At 39.2% G+C, this 17,392-nt stretch overlaps 1 protein-coding gene and 1 pseudogene across 1 annotated transcript in view; both read left to right on the top strand.

The window, feature by feature from the left end:
- Positions 1 to 17,392, top strand: part of Ctnna3 (catenin alpha 3) — a 1,402,587-nt gene that overhangs the window by 1,301,517 nt on the left and 83,678 nt on the right. The window lies entirely within an intron of this gene.
- On the top strand, positions 2,158 to 3,055 carry LOC105943973 (annotated as a pseudogene).

The following is a 17,392-nucleotide window of genomic DNA, read 5'->3' as shown; positions in this document are numbered from 1 at the left end:
TCTCTTACTTCCCCCTCCCATTACAACCTTTCTTCTCTGTTTTCTCCATTTTATTTCTATGCAATCTTGGCTACTGTGGGTTCTTCTAATGCCCAGAAAATCAGGAATCATTTTCTGACATCCGTGTTCACTTGATGACTTCACATACTTTCCTCCTGCAGCTTTCTTTCCTTGAATCCTTTGTAGCACAATATTGTCTTTTGTTCACACTTGATGTCATCGTTTTTATTCTTTTTGTTGTTGTTGTTTCTCGAGGCAAGTTTTCACTGTAGCCCAAGCTGACCTGGAATTCATTATGTAGTCCCAGGGTGGTCTTGAACTCATGGTGATCTGGGACACTGACTGGTGGATCCAGTGTGGATGGTGCAGGTCCAGGCTGGTACACTAGGTTCAGCTCTGGCTTTCACCAACTCTAGGCCCTGGAGTCCCAAGACCTTAGCAAAACAGCTCTATTGGCACTCAGAGGCCCTGCTCATGCACTCATGACAGACTCAAAGTGGCAGTGAGAGACAGGGAAGGAGCCGTGATGCTTGGAGTCTTATAAATATTACTTGTCTTCTAAATATTTTATTTATTTAGGGGCTGGAGAGATTGCTTAGTGGTTAAGGTTCTTGCCTGCAAAACCTAAGGACCTAGGTTTGACTCCTCAGAACCCACACCAACCAGATCATGGTGGTTTGATTCAGTTGTCCCTCGTAAACTTAGGTGTTCTGAGCACTAGGTTCTCATCAGATAGAGATTTGGGAATTAACGCCTCTTGGAGGCAGTGTATTGTTTGGGGCAGGCTATGGGTGTTATAGCCAGTTCCCCTTTGCCAGTGTTTAGCACACCCTCCTGTTCCTGTTGTCCACCTGATGTTGTCCAGGAAGTGATGTCCACCCTCTGCTCCTACCATCGAGTCTATAAGCCAAAACAAACATTCTTTTCCCACAAGCTGCTCTCAGTCAGGTGATTTTTGTTTTGTTTGTTTGTTTTTTTGTTTTTATTTTTTCAATATATGGTCTCCCTCTAGCTTAGGCTGACCTGGAATTCACTCTTTAGTCTCAGGGTGGCCTCAAACAACCCTCCTACCTCTACATCCCAAGTGCTGGGATTAAAGACATGTACCACCACATCTGGCTGGTCAGGTGATTTCTGCCAGAAATGCAAGTCTGACTACCACAGTAATGTTGGTATTGAGAGTGGTGTTGCTGCTAGACACCTGATTGTGTGGCTTTGGTATTTAGGAGCTGAATTTCAAGAGGAATGTGGAAGGTTTTGAAATCTTGGCCTAAGACACCTTAAAGTGCTATAAGTACAGCTTGATGGATTCTTCTGGTCATAGTTGCCAGACCTGAATGCAGTAAGAACTATGGACTGTGAAGTTTGTCTTATAAGGGAGAAAAGAAGTTTTCTCTGGACAGGACTAGAAGCAGTTTGTGTGAAAGGCTTGCTGTTATGTCCATGTCCTGAGAATTTGTGCAGGATTGCATGGTGTAGAAACAGACTGACGTGAGTGGATGGATATGGCACAGAAAGATATGTTTAGACTGAAAGTGTTGCCTGTTCAACTGCAATGGAGAGATTACAACCTTTGAAATTGGGCCAGCTGAACTGCACTGATGCAACAGGAAGAATTAGACTCCTTTTAACCTAGTAATCTAGTAGAAGTAAATCTTCATCCTCATTTCTCTGGCTACAGTTTATATTGAGTTATATCTGTACATTCTGGTAATCTAAAATCTTTTAAACTATTCTAATAGCCTTGCATGACCAACTTTATTTTTAAAGCACAGATATAATGTCTAATGTTCTGATTGGAGCTTAACACTTATTTTTATATAAAGAGACTGAGTAAATGTAGAAACAAAGAAAAGAAAAAGAATGCAGACTCTTTTGAAGGGGCCTGAATGCTCAAGGAGTGCCCTGATCTTCAAAGTCTGCTTTATCCCCACCCCACCCCCTGTTTAGCAAATTGACACCCTACGGGGTATTGTATAGTATAAGAAATGCAGAAAAGAAGAGGTTCATTGAGTTTGCAATGAGGTGTTGTGTTTTGGAAATGACCATGGGCAATGTGAAGCAGGTTTGCTGGATGCCTGCATGGAGACCTGATGGAGCCATGAGGATGAACCATAGCTTGCAGTGGAGACCCAGTGGAGATGCCTGGACCACAAGATGGCTGCCAAAATAAGCTGCCGACCCTGGCTGGTCTTGCTACATAGCACAAGCTGGCTTAAAACTCACTATGGGATCTTGTTTGTGTCCTTGAAAGTGTCCTGTCAGGGTAACAGGGACACAAAGACCATTTCCTGCACCCTGGCTGACTGTACTGTCCTGGGTTTTACTATCTGCCTTCATGGCCCCACATCTGAAGAGAAGACCTTGCTTCTCCTGGGACCCAGGGCTTTGCAGGCAACAAGGATATTCCACACTGGGCAGCCACAATGTACCCCTCTACCACCTCTCCCTGAATATGGAGGAAAAGTACATCTTGGGCTGATCCCTGAGGAATTCTTCCAGTTTCTTTATCCTAAAACTGGTGGACAAGGACCCTCCATGCTTGGAATGGGCTTGTCTTGTACTGTTTACAAATGAAATCTATGTGATCACCCTAGAGACCTTTTCTACCATATCAATAGTAGGGTTTCTTGTCTACATAATTAAAAACTATGGTGCCTCTATTGCAGGATTTATTGACATACTCAATGAGCAAAAAATTGCTCCGCTGGAAGAAGTAAATCAGGCACCCATCAAACAAATCCAGGATGTGATTGAATTGGAGAAGTCACAGCAGGCGCTGATTCACAAGTGCGTCTACCTTTTTGATGATCAGAGGAATAACATTGCTATGGCCTTGGAGGTCATTTTCTGGGAATTGCCACATACAGTGTATAAGGAAGTGATGAATCACCTGGACTATCAAATTTCGGTGCAGGGCATGATGCACCAAAAAGAGCAAGAGCACATGAGAAACTGGGTGGAGAAGAGTGTGGCGCAGAGCATCTCTGCACAGCAGGAAAAGGCGACAGTTGCCAAGTGCACAGCAGGTCTGAATGCTCTCAAAGAAGGCTGAGGCCAGCCCATTATGAAAATGTAACGTTCTCATTTGAGACCACCAGAAACAGTGAACTAAATGGAAAGCAGTCTGCCTGTCTTCTGTATTGCTATTGATTGAAGTCACAGCACGCCTTTCCTAAGAATTCATTTTGTGAGTTAGACATCTACAGGCCAGTCAGATTTTCCTCACCTTTACTCTGCATCATGAGTACTTTGGTGATCACTTTTGAATAATCAATTTGCAACAACTTGTTGCTTGACTAAAATTACCAATTTGTAATTAATATTACCATCTTGCAATAAAATGGCAACTGAAACAGTTTTATTTTTTTTTTGTTTGTTTTGAAGAATCTACTATTTATCTTATAAAGGGAAGAACGTTGTTCATCTTTTTCTTCCCCTTTCCACCTGTGGTTTAAAATCTATTCCCTCCCAATCCTTTTTTGGTTTATTTAATTAATTATTTTTGCCTCAGTGATATAAGATTTTACTTTATTTTGGGGTTGATACTAATTTGTAATAGCTTCCAGAGTCCCATCCAAAGAGTGATTGAATTGGAAGAAATAAGGTGATTTTTTTTTTTTTTTGGTCTCCATGTATATGTGTGTATAAAAAAAAACTGTGCATGCTATTTGATGATTGTCAGACTATTATCAGATAATCCCTTAACAAGTAATAGAAATATACCTATTGTAAAAAAGAAGAATGTATACAGTATTCTAGAAGTCAAGGTAGAAGAATCATGTGAGTTTGAGGCAAGCCTAATAAAGTGAGTTCCAGATCAGCCTGGGTTAGTAAGAGATTCTGCCTCAAAACCAAAACTGCAGCAAAAAGAAAACAAACAAACAAAAGGCTTTCAATAAAATATCATATACATTCTATTTCCTGAGATGTCCCTGTCAGTCTCCTAATTGCTTTTTTTTTTTTTAATTTTTATTTATTTATTTGAGAGCGACAGACATAGAGAGAAAGACAGATAGAGGGAGAGAGAGAGAATGGGCGCGCCAGGGCTTCCAGCCTCTGCAAACGAACTCCAGACGCGTGCGCCCCCTTGTGCATCTGGCTAATGTGGGACCTGGGGAACCGAGCCTCGAACCGGGGTCCTTAGGCTTCACAGGCAAGCGCTTAACCGCTAAGCCATCTCTCCAGCCCTCCTAATTGCTTTATTAACCTCTTAATTATTTTCCATTTATAGCTTCCTTACAAAAGAGCTTCTTTTTGAATTACCCATCTAGATGCTTTCTCTATTGATGATGAAATATATAGTTTAAGATTGTAAAAACATGTAGAGAACAAAGGGAAAATTAAAAGAGATGAACAACGCAAGGCAAAGGGAGAAACAGAATTTTGTTTTAAAATAAGAATGAGATTTAAACATGAGGATGCCTCACCCCAGCACACCTGTGGTGGTTTGATCCAGGTGTCCCCCATAAACTTAGGTGTCCTGCATGCTAGGTTCCCAGCTGATGAAGATTTGGGAATTAACACCTCCTGGAGTGAGTGTATTGTTGGGGGTGTCCTTAGGGGTATTATGGCCAACTTCCCCTTGCCAGTATTTAGCACACTCTCCTGTTACTATTGCCTACCTTACGTTGGCCAGGTGGTGATGTCCACCCTCTGCTCATGCCAATGTTTTCCCTGCCATCATGGATCTGCCCCCTCGAGCCTGTAAGCCAAAATAAAGCTCTTTTTTTTTTTTGTCCCACTAGCTTCTCTTATTTGAGTGATTTCTAGCAGCAGTGCGAACCTGACTCAATGACACCATTCCACAGTGCACCGCACAGCACTCTGCTAAACACTTATCCTGCATGAGACGTCAATTTCTCTCTGAGCTGTTTAACAAAGAGAACTATTGTAAACAATATTGCTGTTAAAATACAAGCAAATTTTAAAAAAAAACAACGGTTTCTGATTTGAAGATGCAGAACAGATTTTGTGTTCTTAAACCAGAGTTTAGGATTTTGTTAGTAGATGGCATATCTTTTGTGAACATTCCCTAGCTAAAACTTAACTCTTTTCACTCAAGTGAATAATGTCTAGGCCACAGGAAATTGAAAGTAAGTGGCTATTGAAGGAATTCTATGGGATTTTAACAGTATATAAATAAGAGTTTTATAAGTAATACTGAACTAGCAAATGGGAAACATATTTTTCAGGTTGAGATTATGCAAATTAAAGGAAAAGGAGTTGAATATAACATTTTTAGGTCATCTGAATAAATGTGTTATTTTCTCATGACTTAGCACTGAATCTCTGCTTCTACTTGTGAAGTTGGTGGCAATTATGACAAATTGACCTGTAAGCTGTAACCAGGAATGATCCTAGGCCCCAGATAGGCAGCAGTGAGAGTCTTCTTTTGTTTCCTTACCTCAGAATTTTCTGGTAGAATGAACTTGAGATTGATGATAACTGAATTGCGAGGAAGTATGCTGAGAACTTTTCAGTATTACACTGTCTTTCCTGTACAGAACTTAAATATTTTCATATAATATCTGATTAATAGTTTAGCACTTCCTGATCTTGTAAATGTCTCTTATTATTCATCATAAACATATAAATGATTAATAGGAATGAAGTATTTTAAGATCACTCTCACAAATCTAATTTGATAATTTTGATCAGTTGTAAGGAAGATAAAATAGCTAATGTTTTACTATTAATTTATTACATATCAAACTCAGCTCTAAATTTGTAAATCATTTTGGTAAATTACGTGAGGTATGCATTCTGGTATTTTAGCAGAAACCATCCTGGACAATGTAGAAAGTACATTCACATTACCCAAGACGGTAAATACCAGAAGGAGGATTTGAATTCAGGCAGCTTGGATTGAGTCTGCCCCTTGGTAATACAAACATATTGTGGGGAAGGATAGTGAAGCAAACAGATGGTGGGGTTCCATGATCCATGTCTCTATGAACATGCGAAAGTCTAGGGGAAAAAATGGCAGCATATTGGAAATTAAGTTACAGGAAATCTGTATTAGTCAGGGTTATCTATAGAAGCAGAACTGATAGGATAAACTGGTATTAAAAAGGAGATTTAGGGCTGGAGAGATGGCTTAGCGGTTAAGCGCTTGCCTGTGAAGCCTAAGGACCCGGGTTTGAGGCTCGGTTTCCCAGGACCCACGTTAGCCAGATGCACAAGGGGGCGCACGCGTCTGGAGTTCGTTTGCAGTGGCTGGAGGCCCTGGCGCGCCCGTTCTCAATCTCTCTTTCTCTGTCTCTTTCTCTCTCTCTGTAACTCTCAAATAAATTAATAAAAAATGAACAAAAAAATTTTTAAAAAGGGGGATTTATTGAGTTAGTTTACAGCAGTCCAACAATAGTTGTCTTCAGGCTTCAGAGTCAAGGACCCCAGCCTAGTAGCTGCTCAGTTTGCATGTCTTCATAGCGTGGCTGTCCTAACCCAGCACTGAAAGCGTTTGCGAGAGACACTGCTCTTTAGTGCATGTTGGAAGGCTGATGCAACTTATGTCCAGTGTGGACGAGTGATAGTGATGTATGTTCCACGGAACATCTGTGGGGCGATGTGGGCACCTAGTAAAAGGCATTCACCAGCGAGTAGTTCATGCAGTAAGGCAGAACAGGAAATCCAGCCTTAATATTGTTGAGTGTGTGTACGTGTGTGTGTGTGTGTGTGTGTGTGGTGAGATACTCTCCTCCGTGGTTGCTGGACTCAGGGGTGTCTCATTCCATTACTTCTCTACCCGCTCTCATTTGGGCCCCAGCCTCCTACTAATTCTGGAGTTTACTATTTTTATTTTCAAGCACTTTGGTGATTCCTAGGTTTGTACTCCTGCACAAAATTGAGTTACAAACCCACTTGGCCATGCCTGCTCACCTATGTGCCATCTCTCAGATCTCCCCAACCCTCATGCTTGTGCAAAAATTGCTCTGAATAACTGAGCCATCTCTGTAGACCTAGTCTTCATTTTTCTTTTCTTTTCTTTTTTTTTTTTTAGGTTTTTCGAGGTAGTGTCTCACTCTAGCCCAGGCTGACCTGGAATTCACTACGGAGTCTCAGGGTGGCCTCAAACTCATGGAAATCCTCCTACCTCTGCCTCTCAAGTCTTAGGATTAAAGGCATGTGGCACCACGCCCAGCTAATTTTAAAGTTTTATTCAGTCATGTTCGAAGCCTAAATCCTTCCCTTTAAAATCTGTGTAATAAATAACTATACATGACAACATACAAGCTGAATGGTATCACAAACTGAGTCCTTTAATCCAGTCCCTACTCTGGGGGCGTGGGGGGAGCAGGTGGTGACAGGACTCTCCGTCTAACGTGCCAGCACATTGAAGCAACAGGTTGGGTGTGGTACTCATGTTTGCACACACATGAACAGTGTGCACACATGTAACCGCACATACACTGTTGTTGCCTGCAGTGCTAGGACTGAACCCAAGCCCCCACGCAGGACCAGCGAGCATTTAGCGAAACTGTAGCCATGCAAGACTCAGCCTGCAGGTACAAAAGCAACTGTGGCTTCCAGAAATAGGTCACCATGACTGTAAGAGAAATGCTTGAGCTAGGTCAAAACTATGACCAGAAAGACAAAGCAGGCATTTCAGGTCCAAACAGTGGAATGTGTCAGAATCTAGGAGGTACGGGGTCAGACTAGCTAATAGCAGCTAATGGTTATTGGGAGAGAGGGAGTCACGTTCATCGGTGGTGGAGTCACTGGTAAGTTGCCCTTCCCACAGTCAGCAAACTTCCACCCATGATCATGCAAGCCACCCTAGTTAAACTCAATGGATTAAACAGGGAGATATGATAGTAAGGTGGGGCTTAATGGGAAAGAAAAACCAAATTAATAGGGGGAGAAGAGGATATGAGAGGATAATGGGGGAAGAAGATCAAAATACGTCATATATATGTATGTATGTATGTATGTATGTATGTGTATATATATATATATATATATATATATATATATATATATATATTCTTATCATATTTGTCATTTCATATACACACACAAGCACACACATATATGGCAAATCAACTTTTAAAATAATGAATGATAAGTGATTTTTTTTACTCCCCCCTTTTTTTCTTTGGTTTTCTTGTATTGAGGAATCTGTGGCTTCCACCTTTAAGCTGTATATAAAAATTTCAATTTTTTCTTTAAAACTGTCACATTGGCTTTATTCTCAAGAGTAATGGTGAATAGCAGGGGTGTTCATTTCAATTTAATTTTTTTATTTTTAAAATTTTATAGTTAAACTGTGTCATATTTAATCTGAAATTAATTCAACATAAATTGAAAAATAATTTAAAACAAGAATATTTTTCATATGCAGAGTATAAATGTTGACTGATCATAATTTATTTATTTATTTTTATAATTAATTAATTATTATTATTATTATTTGATTTTTTGAGGTAGGGTCTTGCTGTAGTCCAGACTGACCTGGAATTGACTATGTTTCTCAGGGTGGCCTCAAACTCATGGCCATCCTCTTACTTCTGCCTCCCGAGTGCTGGAATTAAAGTCATGTTCCACCATGCTTGGCTGTGATTGATTTCATTTTCTTTTATTTTCATTTATTCATTTATTAGACACAAAGAGAAAACACCACTTGCAAAGGAGAATGGGCATGCCAGGGACTCCAGCCACTGCAAAAGAACTACAGAGCTCCAGTGGCATGCAGCACCATGTACATCTGTCCTATGTGGGTTCTGGGGAGACAAACCTGGATCCTAGGCTCTGCAGGCATGCACTTTAACCACTGACCCATCTCTCTGGGCCTGACTGATTGATTGAGTGTAAATCTCTCTTGTGGTTCAAGTGGGTCTTTAACTCAGATCTTCTCACCTCAACATCCCAAGTTGTTGGAATTTCAAGTCATTTTCCTTATCTTCAAATATTTTTACCACATTTTATTAAAGAACTATTTAACCCTAAAAATACTAATAATAGAAAGTGGCCTGCTGAAAAGAAATTTCCTCTCACATTCTTATCTTTTCTTCAATCTGAACACTAAGACATTGCCACTTGGACTTATTTGTTTATTTAACTATTCTCTCTATGCTCATTGAGTTAGCTAGGCTTTCCTAAAGAGTTTATAACATATATTTTGACTGCCTACAAGTTTATGCCAGTGTTTGCAAGTTATTTCAATAAAATCTGTAATTTTATCACCAGTACTCTCATGTCTTATGTCTCATCAAGCAAAGAGTGAACAGAATAAATACATTAATATTCTACAAAACAATGAGGAAAGAGAAGCCCAGCAGGCTGAGGACATATCTGTGGAACAAATTATTTTATACAGTGTGTTCCAGATAAGAGGACATTTTGTCAAAACTTGAAGAAGACAGGGAAGCTCAGCAAGACGACCTTTACAGGAGGTGAGTTCCACGTACAAGCTGCAAGTGGAGGAGAACATCACGAGAAGTCCTGTTCCTTGAGCCTGGAGGAAGGAAAGGCAAAGGGCTGGAGATGAGGCCAGAGCTGCAAGGAGAGGGGAGCAGAGCCCTGCTACCCAGGACTTTCCCTGGAGTGTAATGGGCTGCTTTGGGTCTGAGGCATTTGTTTTCTGATCTGCTACATGTTACTAAAGAGTTATCCCGCTCTCCGCCTCCACTGAGAGCTCAACATAGGCAGCTTAGATAAAATCAAATGGGTCAATTAGAAGCTAGAACAAGAACTCAGGAGAACACGATGTGCTCTGCTACAATGAATGGTATAGTTTTTATCTCTTTGAAATTCTCATTAATGCGAATTCCACATTTTTCATAGTTCTTTGAAATTCTTATCAATTGTCTTCCCAGAAGTCCTAATAAAGGGAGGATGGATTTCATTTATTGATTCCATATAATCCTAGTTTCTCATTTTATGGTTGTTCTTGTTGGCATGTGCGTATGGGGGGGGTGGGTCTTGTATGTTTTGGGCATGTGTATATGGTGGGTCTTGTATAGGTCTAGGTATGTGTACATAATTATTCCTTGTACACGTCTGATCCCTTGTTCTTGTTTTATTTATTTATTTATTTATTTATTTATTTATTTATTTATTTATTTTGTCTTTCCATTCTTCCACTGTAGTAACTTCTAGTTTTGGCATCTCTTTCTTGTTCTTTAAATGACTTTTTTTTCCCCAAAGCGCCTTGTAGATATGCTGTCTTTTTAATGATATTTGTATTGAAAGTTTGATGTCGCTTAGTTTTATTTTGCTTCTGCCATTGAACATGCTCTCCTTTCTTAAGGATGCTGTCCCGCAAGGATGTTACTGCTTCTTCACTAGGATAAAAAGTGTTTTGGGGTCTGGAGAGATGGCTTAATGGTTAAGCATTTGCCTGTGAAGCCTAAGAACCCCAGTTGGAGGCTCGATTCCCCAGGACCCAAGTTAGCCAGATGCACAAGGGGCACATGCGTCTGTAGTCCATTTGCAGTAGCTGGAGGCCCTGGCGTGCCCATTCTCTCTCTCTCTCTCTCTCTCTCTCTCTCTGCCTTTCTCTCTGTGTCTGTAATTCTCTAATAAAGAAATAAACAATGAACAAAAAAATTTTTAAAAGTGTTTTTGGTATAGATGTTAATCCTGAGATCACTGCTTACACTTAAGAATAAGCCTGGGAAAAGTAGCTTTGGGATGCTGTACGCTAAAGCCACATTGCCTCTGCGTCCCTTGACAATGAGGTGTCTGATGCTGGAGAACTTTAAATGCCTTTACCCAGTGGTTAGAAAAGTTAGAATGTGTGTTTGTTATTACTTAAAATAAAATCATTCATGCTTTGTTGAGAATGAGAAATGTTTAGCTGTTGGTCTTTTATTAGTCAAGGAAAGGAAGGGAAATGGAAGGGGAGTAAAATTGGCTACGTGTGTGTAAGCACAATTACAGCCTCATGGTTCTGTATTTGGTATGGCCCAGGCTGAACCTCATATATATGACCATAAGTTTTGTTTTCTTTTATTGTGAAACTTGAGAACATATAAGTTTACAAACATGAATAGCAACTTTGGGTTTTTGGTACTCGCCTGCAAACTCTTCTGAGGCCAGGTTAGTTCACTGTTCCATTCACCAGGATCCTGGTCTGAGTCTGTGGTGGACTCTCCTGCTATCTCCTCCCTTCTTGATGCAGATATGCTGGGATTGCAGCAACCTGCACAGCTCCCACTTCTTACAGGGAACCTGAGATCCAAAACTGAGGTAACCATGCTTCTGGAGCAAGCTCTTTATTCACTGGATCATCTGCATAGCCCTCATTTCTTAACTTTTTTTGATTTTTTAAATATTTTAGAGAGAGTGAGATCTTTATTTTATTTTAGAGAGAGTCACACACACACACACACACAGAGGGAGAGAAAGAGAGATAATTTCTGTACCAGGGCCTCAGCCACTGAAATCATATTCCAAACACTTTTGCCACCTAGTAGGCATGTGTGACTTAGTGCTTGCCTCACCTTTGTGGTTTATGTGGATAGTAAAACATGGGTCCTTAGCCTTCACAGGCAAGTGCCTTAACTACTTAACAATATATCTGCAGCTCACTTCTTAACTTTTTCTGCCTATTTTTCCTTGATGTCCCCAAACCTTAGAGAGTGTATTAGAGATGGCTTATTTCACTTAAAACTCTCAGCCACTTATTCTAAGATTTCGGACAAGTTTTGATTGTCTTCTATGACCAAAATTGAAAGCAGCAGTAATCTATGATAATAAACCTGAGCATTTGGAGAGTAATTTATTGGGCTGGGCACAACATATCCATTTAGCCAAATATCAGTAATAGCTTCACCAGCTAGGGCGGATGACCTTCCCAACAATAGATTTTTGACTAAGATTTTAGTACCAGGCAACTAGGCAAGAACCCCTCTCCCCCACCCCACTGTGTGTGCACGTGCTTACTCCCCTTTAAAGTGTATACCTTAGGACTACCAAGTAGTTTTTAGACAAGATTCACAGATGGGGAGTAAAGAAAAAAATATATAGATGAATAGGATTTCATCAAAATAAAGATCTTATGCATAGAAAAAGATATAACTATCAGAAAGATGGGATAGATTTTTCATCCCAGTGTAAATATTGATGAAATACTTTTTATCAAAGTGAAAGTTAACATAAAAAGTCCTGTTGGAATACAGAGGATTCCATGTGGGAGTTAGAATAATAACATGTTGAATCAGAGAGTAAGCTTCTTAGAAATCCAAAGGAGCAGACAACTTAGATTTTATTAGACTATGATTTTACTCTATGTATTCTTAAAGATCTTTAACTATGAAGTCTCAAAATTCAAAACGCATGTTTTATAAGAGTGACAATCAAACACACTATCATTAGAGAGCAGAGCTCACATTTATTTTCAGTGTCTTGTGTTCATGTGTGTATGTGTCCACAAATGCCCAGTGCATGCGATGTTTATTATATTTAGTTTAGTCAAACATAATGTGTTTTTCTTTTGCAGTAGCTTTTCTAATATACCACAAAGGGTCATTTTAAAATCATGATTCTTTTATGAAAGAGATTGTCTCCCATTGGTAATGCTTAGGTAGTGAAATACCTGTTATTAGTGTGGCTGGATATATTCTACTGATGAATATTCTCCTATAAATCTGAGGCTTAGAAAATGTACTCCATTTTACATAATTGTACCCTTGGAAAAGACCATTTCTGCCTGATGCAAGTCAAATGCTGTTGCTTTTGGTCCATGCATTATTCCTTTGCTAAAGTAGACAAAATATAGGTGCGAAAAAAGACAGCTGTGATGTGCAAAATAACACCTTGAATATCAAAAAACCACATATTCCCAAAACCTATGCAGGCAGCATGTGTTTGTGTGTGAGGGTGGAGTGAGCTAGCTTCATCATTTAAATGAAATACGTAATTTCTAGCTCAAAACATGGGTTGTTTGTCTTTGTTTCTCCAGTAGACTGGCAAGTGCACTATTTTCCCTCACTGCAGTGGCGTTACAAACACCCCCCTGTGACCCACACTGGCTACGCTGATAACTTATCTCTGTTGAAATAACAGCTGGGGCTTTTGTGGCAAAATTGTTCTCTGCCAAGTTAACCAGCCTATATGAGATGTGCTCGTTGACCTTGTTCTCATTAACCCATGCTCTACCCAGCTGAGCTAACCTCCAGTTTGGTCTGGAGCCAGTGTACTGCTTGTAAGGAAGAACAAATAAAATCTTAGCATGTGTATGGATTCTCATTTTCCAAAAGAGAGCCAGTCTTTCAGAAGTCAATATCAGCTCTCAATGAATCACTATTAACCAAAGCTTCCAAGCAGACACCAAGCTGTCACTGTTAGAGTAACTATCCACTGCCACCCCTGCCCCCCCCCACCCGCCCAAACACACACACGAGGACACTGTCAGTGTCAAGCTTGGGTCTTTGGCTGTGCTACATGATCAAGCCCGATGCTGAGCAGAGAGGACCTCATCATCGGCAGTCCATACCATGGGCTCCTAAGTCGCTTTTGACTCATGGAAATTATGTGAGCATGCATCAGACTGGTGATAGATTAGTTCCATCACCTGAATCTGTGCTTGGTATTTCCCCAAACCTAACATTCATCTCTGAAAATCAATGTTCCACTTCTTAGACCAGCCATCTTTGGTGGTTGGATTCAGGTGTCCCTCATAAACTCAGGTGTTCTGAATGCTGGGTTCCCAGCTGATGGAGATTTGGGAATTAACGCCTCCTGGAGGGAGTGTATTATTGGGGGCCAGCTTATGGGTGTTATAGCCACTTTCCCCTTGCCAGTGTTTGGCGCACTCTCCTGTCCCAGTTGTCCACCTGATGTTGGCCAGGGGGTGATGTCCACCCTCTGCACATACCATCGTTGGCCTCTGCCATCATGGAGCTTCCCTCTTGAGCCTGTAAGCCAAAATAAACCTCTTTTTTTCCCACAAGCTGCTCTTGGTTGGGTGATTTCTACCAGCAATGCGAACTTGACTGCAACACCATTGTTTATGTATTTATCCTTAATTCTCACCTAACATGTTACCTATGAAATAATGTTTAATGGCTGTTTCTTGTTCAGGCATGAATGTGTATGAGAGCATGCAGAGTTTCTGACCTTTACAGTGACACTTGTTTTCTACATGCATATAGAAGTTTCAAAGGCTTGGAGATTCCTGTAGTCAACTTTCTCATTTCATAAGTAAAAGATAGACTTCACAAAGCAATTTGATGACACATTTAAGACAAACTCACATCTTTGTCTTCAAGCAACATTTCATTGCAGAAGATATTCCATTATTTCAAAAGAATTTGTTGTAATGTTTGTAGATATGCATTAATTAATTTTCCAATAACTGTATTCGTCAAATGTGAGAGAAAAATACATAACCCCCATTACTTTTATTACTGAAAATGGAGAAATAAGATACGGAGTAATTTTTTTCTGATATTTGAGTCAGTTTCTTGCTTGAGATTTTATATTTGTCATTTAAAACTCACCATTTTGTAGGATAAAATTCAAGTTCCATGTTTAAGAACTTTGTACATGTGCCAAAAATATTTATAATTGCAAAGTTGTGGTTAATGGCTTCTGTTGTATGTCTATCTATCTATCATCTATTTATCATCTCTCTATATATATACATACATACAAGCATATATATAACAGATATATATATAAAACAATGTATATATTATATGTATATAATATATATTATATATAATATAAATAACCTGTAATGCTACAAACCCCCAAAAATATTTTTTAGTACTTATTTCAACATGTTTCACCAGGTTAGGATTTTAAACAAATTTGGGAAATAAGTGATTAGGGAAAAACTTCCTAAAAATATTTACTGTACACTTTATTTGCTATACATAGTTAAAAATGTGGTCTTTGCTTAATTTGAGAACTATAACATATGAAAATATTCAAATGTATCATATTCACATCAGGTTATGCTCTTATGACCCCTCTCCCCCACATACATAACACTGAAGCCTTGTTTGAAGGCTTGTTTTGGGGTGGGGTTATTTGTAATCATTGTGCAGTCATAACTATGTTTTTTAGTCAGGCCTGTGGGGAGGTCAGGGCCTAACAGCACACTTTCCTACACTGGCTTTTACGTTCTTTCTGTCCCTTACTCCAAAAGGTTTCCTGACCCTTGGAAGGTATATAATAATTCTCCTTTAGTGGTGTGTCCTCAACAGCCTCTAATTTTCTGCTTTGATCTACATTCTAGCAAGGAAAGAAATATGAGAGTGGCAATAGCAACAATGAAAGATAACTAATGCCGATTTAATACTAATGCTCTACTGCAAGTGCTACGGAAAATGTCAGAGGAATATTGAATTATGGGTGAGGGGCTTTTCTACAGTTTTTAGAGGAAAGGCATGCATTGAAGAGCACATGTGACATGTTAAGTTGACATTCACCAGGTCGACAAGCAAGGCCAGATGATACGGAGTTAGAGGGGCCTTGCAGGTCAGCACAGTGAGCGTATTTAGGGGCACTTGTATGGCCAGGCATTCTTCATATGTGGATTCTAGATGACAACTAATGATGTCATTTCCTTTCTCAGGAAATTTGCTCATTTTTGTTTTCTGCATGCGTGTGTGTGTGTGTGTGTGTGTGTGTGTGTGTGTGTGAAGCATGTGTCTTTTTCTAGGTACCATGATTTTTATAAAATAACTATACACCAGAGAAGAGCAATATCTTTCTACTTTACTTCCTAAAATGTCTACTGTGATCGATTTTTAAAATTTTTCTTTCATTTTATTTATTTGAAATACAGTGAGAGGCAGTCAGAAAGAGAGAGAGAGAGAGAGAGGGCACAAATATTTGCCCCAGGGCCATCAGCTGCTGCAAATGAATTCCAGACATATGTGATACCTTGTGCATCTGGCTTACATGGTCCTGGGGAATCAAATCTGGTACCTGTGCTTGTGGGCAAGTGCCTTAATCGTTAACCAATCTCTCCAGCCCTGGATCTAATTTTTCATTGGTGTCTTGGTACAGGTGAATTTGGAGGGAATAATGAGTAGAATGATTTCATCACTGCAAACATGACATTCTCTTCACCCCTGTACTTTGTACTTAGGTTAATAATAATTGTATACATTATTAGTTTTTGAATTATGATTTGTGTCCAAAGCTATTGGACATTGGAGATTTTACCTCTTGCTGTTTATTGGGTGAGTAGAAGAAAGTGAGAAGCCTGGAGATGAAGGCTGTATATGTCAACAACTAGGGGAATAGAGGGTCAACTTTTACTCTTTGTCTTAATAAATTATATTTTCTAGCAGAAAATACAACAAAGATCATATGTATAAGCTTTCCAGATTATTTTGAGAAAAATATGTGTTAATAGTAGCACTTATTCAATCAATTAAAATATTTTAATTAAATGTAATACTTTTTTATCTTTTCTCTCAAATTGGACACTTATAATTTGTCAAAAATGGAATCTTCAGAAGTCGAGAGCTTTAGAAATATTTGCTTTTTGCTAAATTAAAATTCTTTTTGAGTACCATAAATAGAGTTTCCTTTATCAAGGACTACAATTGGCATCTTGTGAATAACAGAAAATAGGAATGACTCAGCAATAATTTTATGAATATTCACTGCTCATTTTCAACATTCTGTTTAAAAACACCCTCAATATAGCTTTAATGTAAATCCTTTCTAAAATATTATGAGGAAACTTGGAAATTGTAATCTACATTTTAAATTACCAAGAATAATATCAAACACAAATTGCCATCAATAATTATTACAATTTCTATCTGTTTGTCAAAAAAATCCCCCATAAAACACTGTTGTGCATTTTCCCTCAGCACTACTATTTATTATTGAAAGGAGAGTGGATAAATTCAGCTGCTCAAATTCTGGATGCAATATAGTTTGATATTGGCAGTATAGTCAGTGATAGCCATTAAATGCCATAATCATTCTATTTGCTGTTTATAGGTCTGCAAAAATGTGGAGAATGGACTTTCTATCATTTATGCAATGTATATGTGATAGAGAATAAACATATCCATAAAATAATAGGTGGAAATTTAAGGATGATTAAAACTGTGGACAGGAGTGAGAGAATTAAGTGTTGTTGGAGGTCAGGCACCAAATGAAGGGCCCAGTGATCAACCAGGACTAAACTTAAGGTCATCAGCAAATATTTAGACTTGGCCACTATGCTCCTGTAGTCACATGAAAGGCAACCAACTGTAAATTTGCCTCTAAGACTAGCAAGGACTCAGTGAGCACACTGGCATCGTGGAAGAGAAATCAATACTGCTTACTATCTTCCATAGTTGCTGTCCTATGCACAGTTTGCATGTGCAGTGTTGGTTGGGGAGTACCCCGTATACAGGTGTGCTGAGCATGTGAGCATTCCAGGCTTTCCAAGTCTGGGCCTTTGCTATTGTTCTTCTTATTACAAACT

This window comes from Jaculus jaculus, chromosome 18 (genome assembly GCF_020740685.1).
Source record: "Jaculus jaculus isolate mJacJac1 chromosome 18, mJacJac1.mat.Y.cur, whole genome shotgun sequence".
In the NCBI taxonomy this organism is placed as follows: Eukaryota; Metazoa; Chordata; class Mammalia; order Rodentia; family Dipodidae; genus Jaculus; species Jaculus jaculus.
Note: the sequence above shows the minus strand (reverse complement) of the source record. Positions and strands in the feature narration are given on the sequence as shown.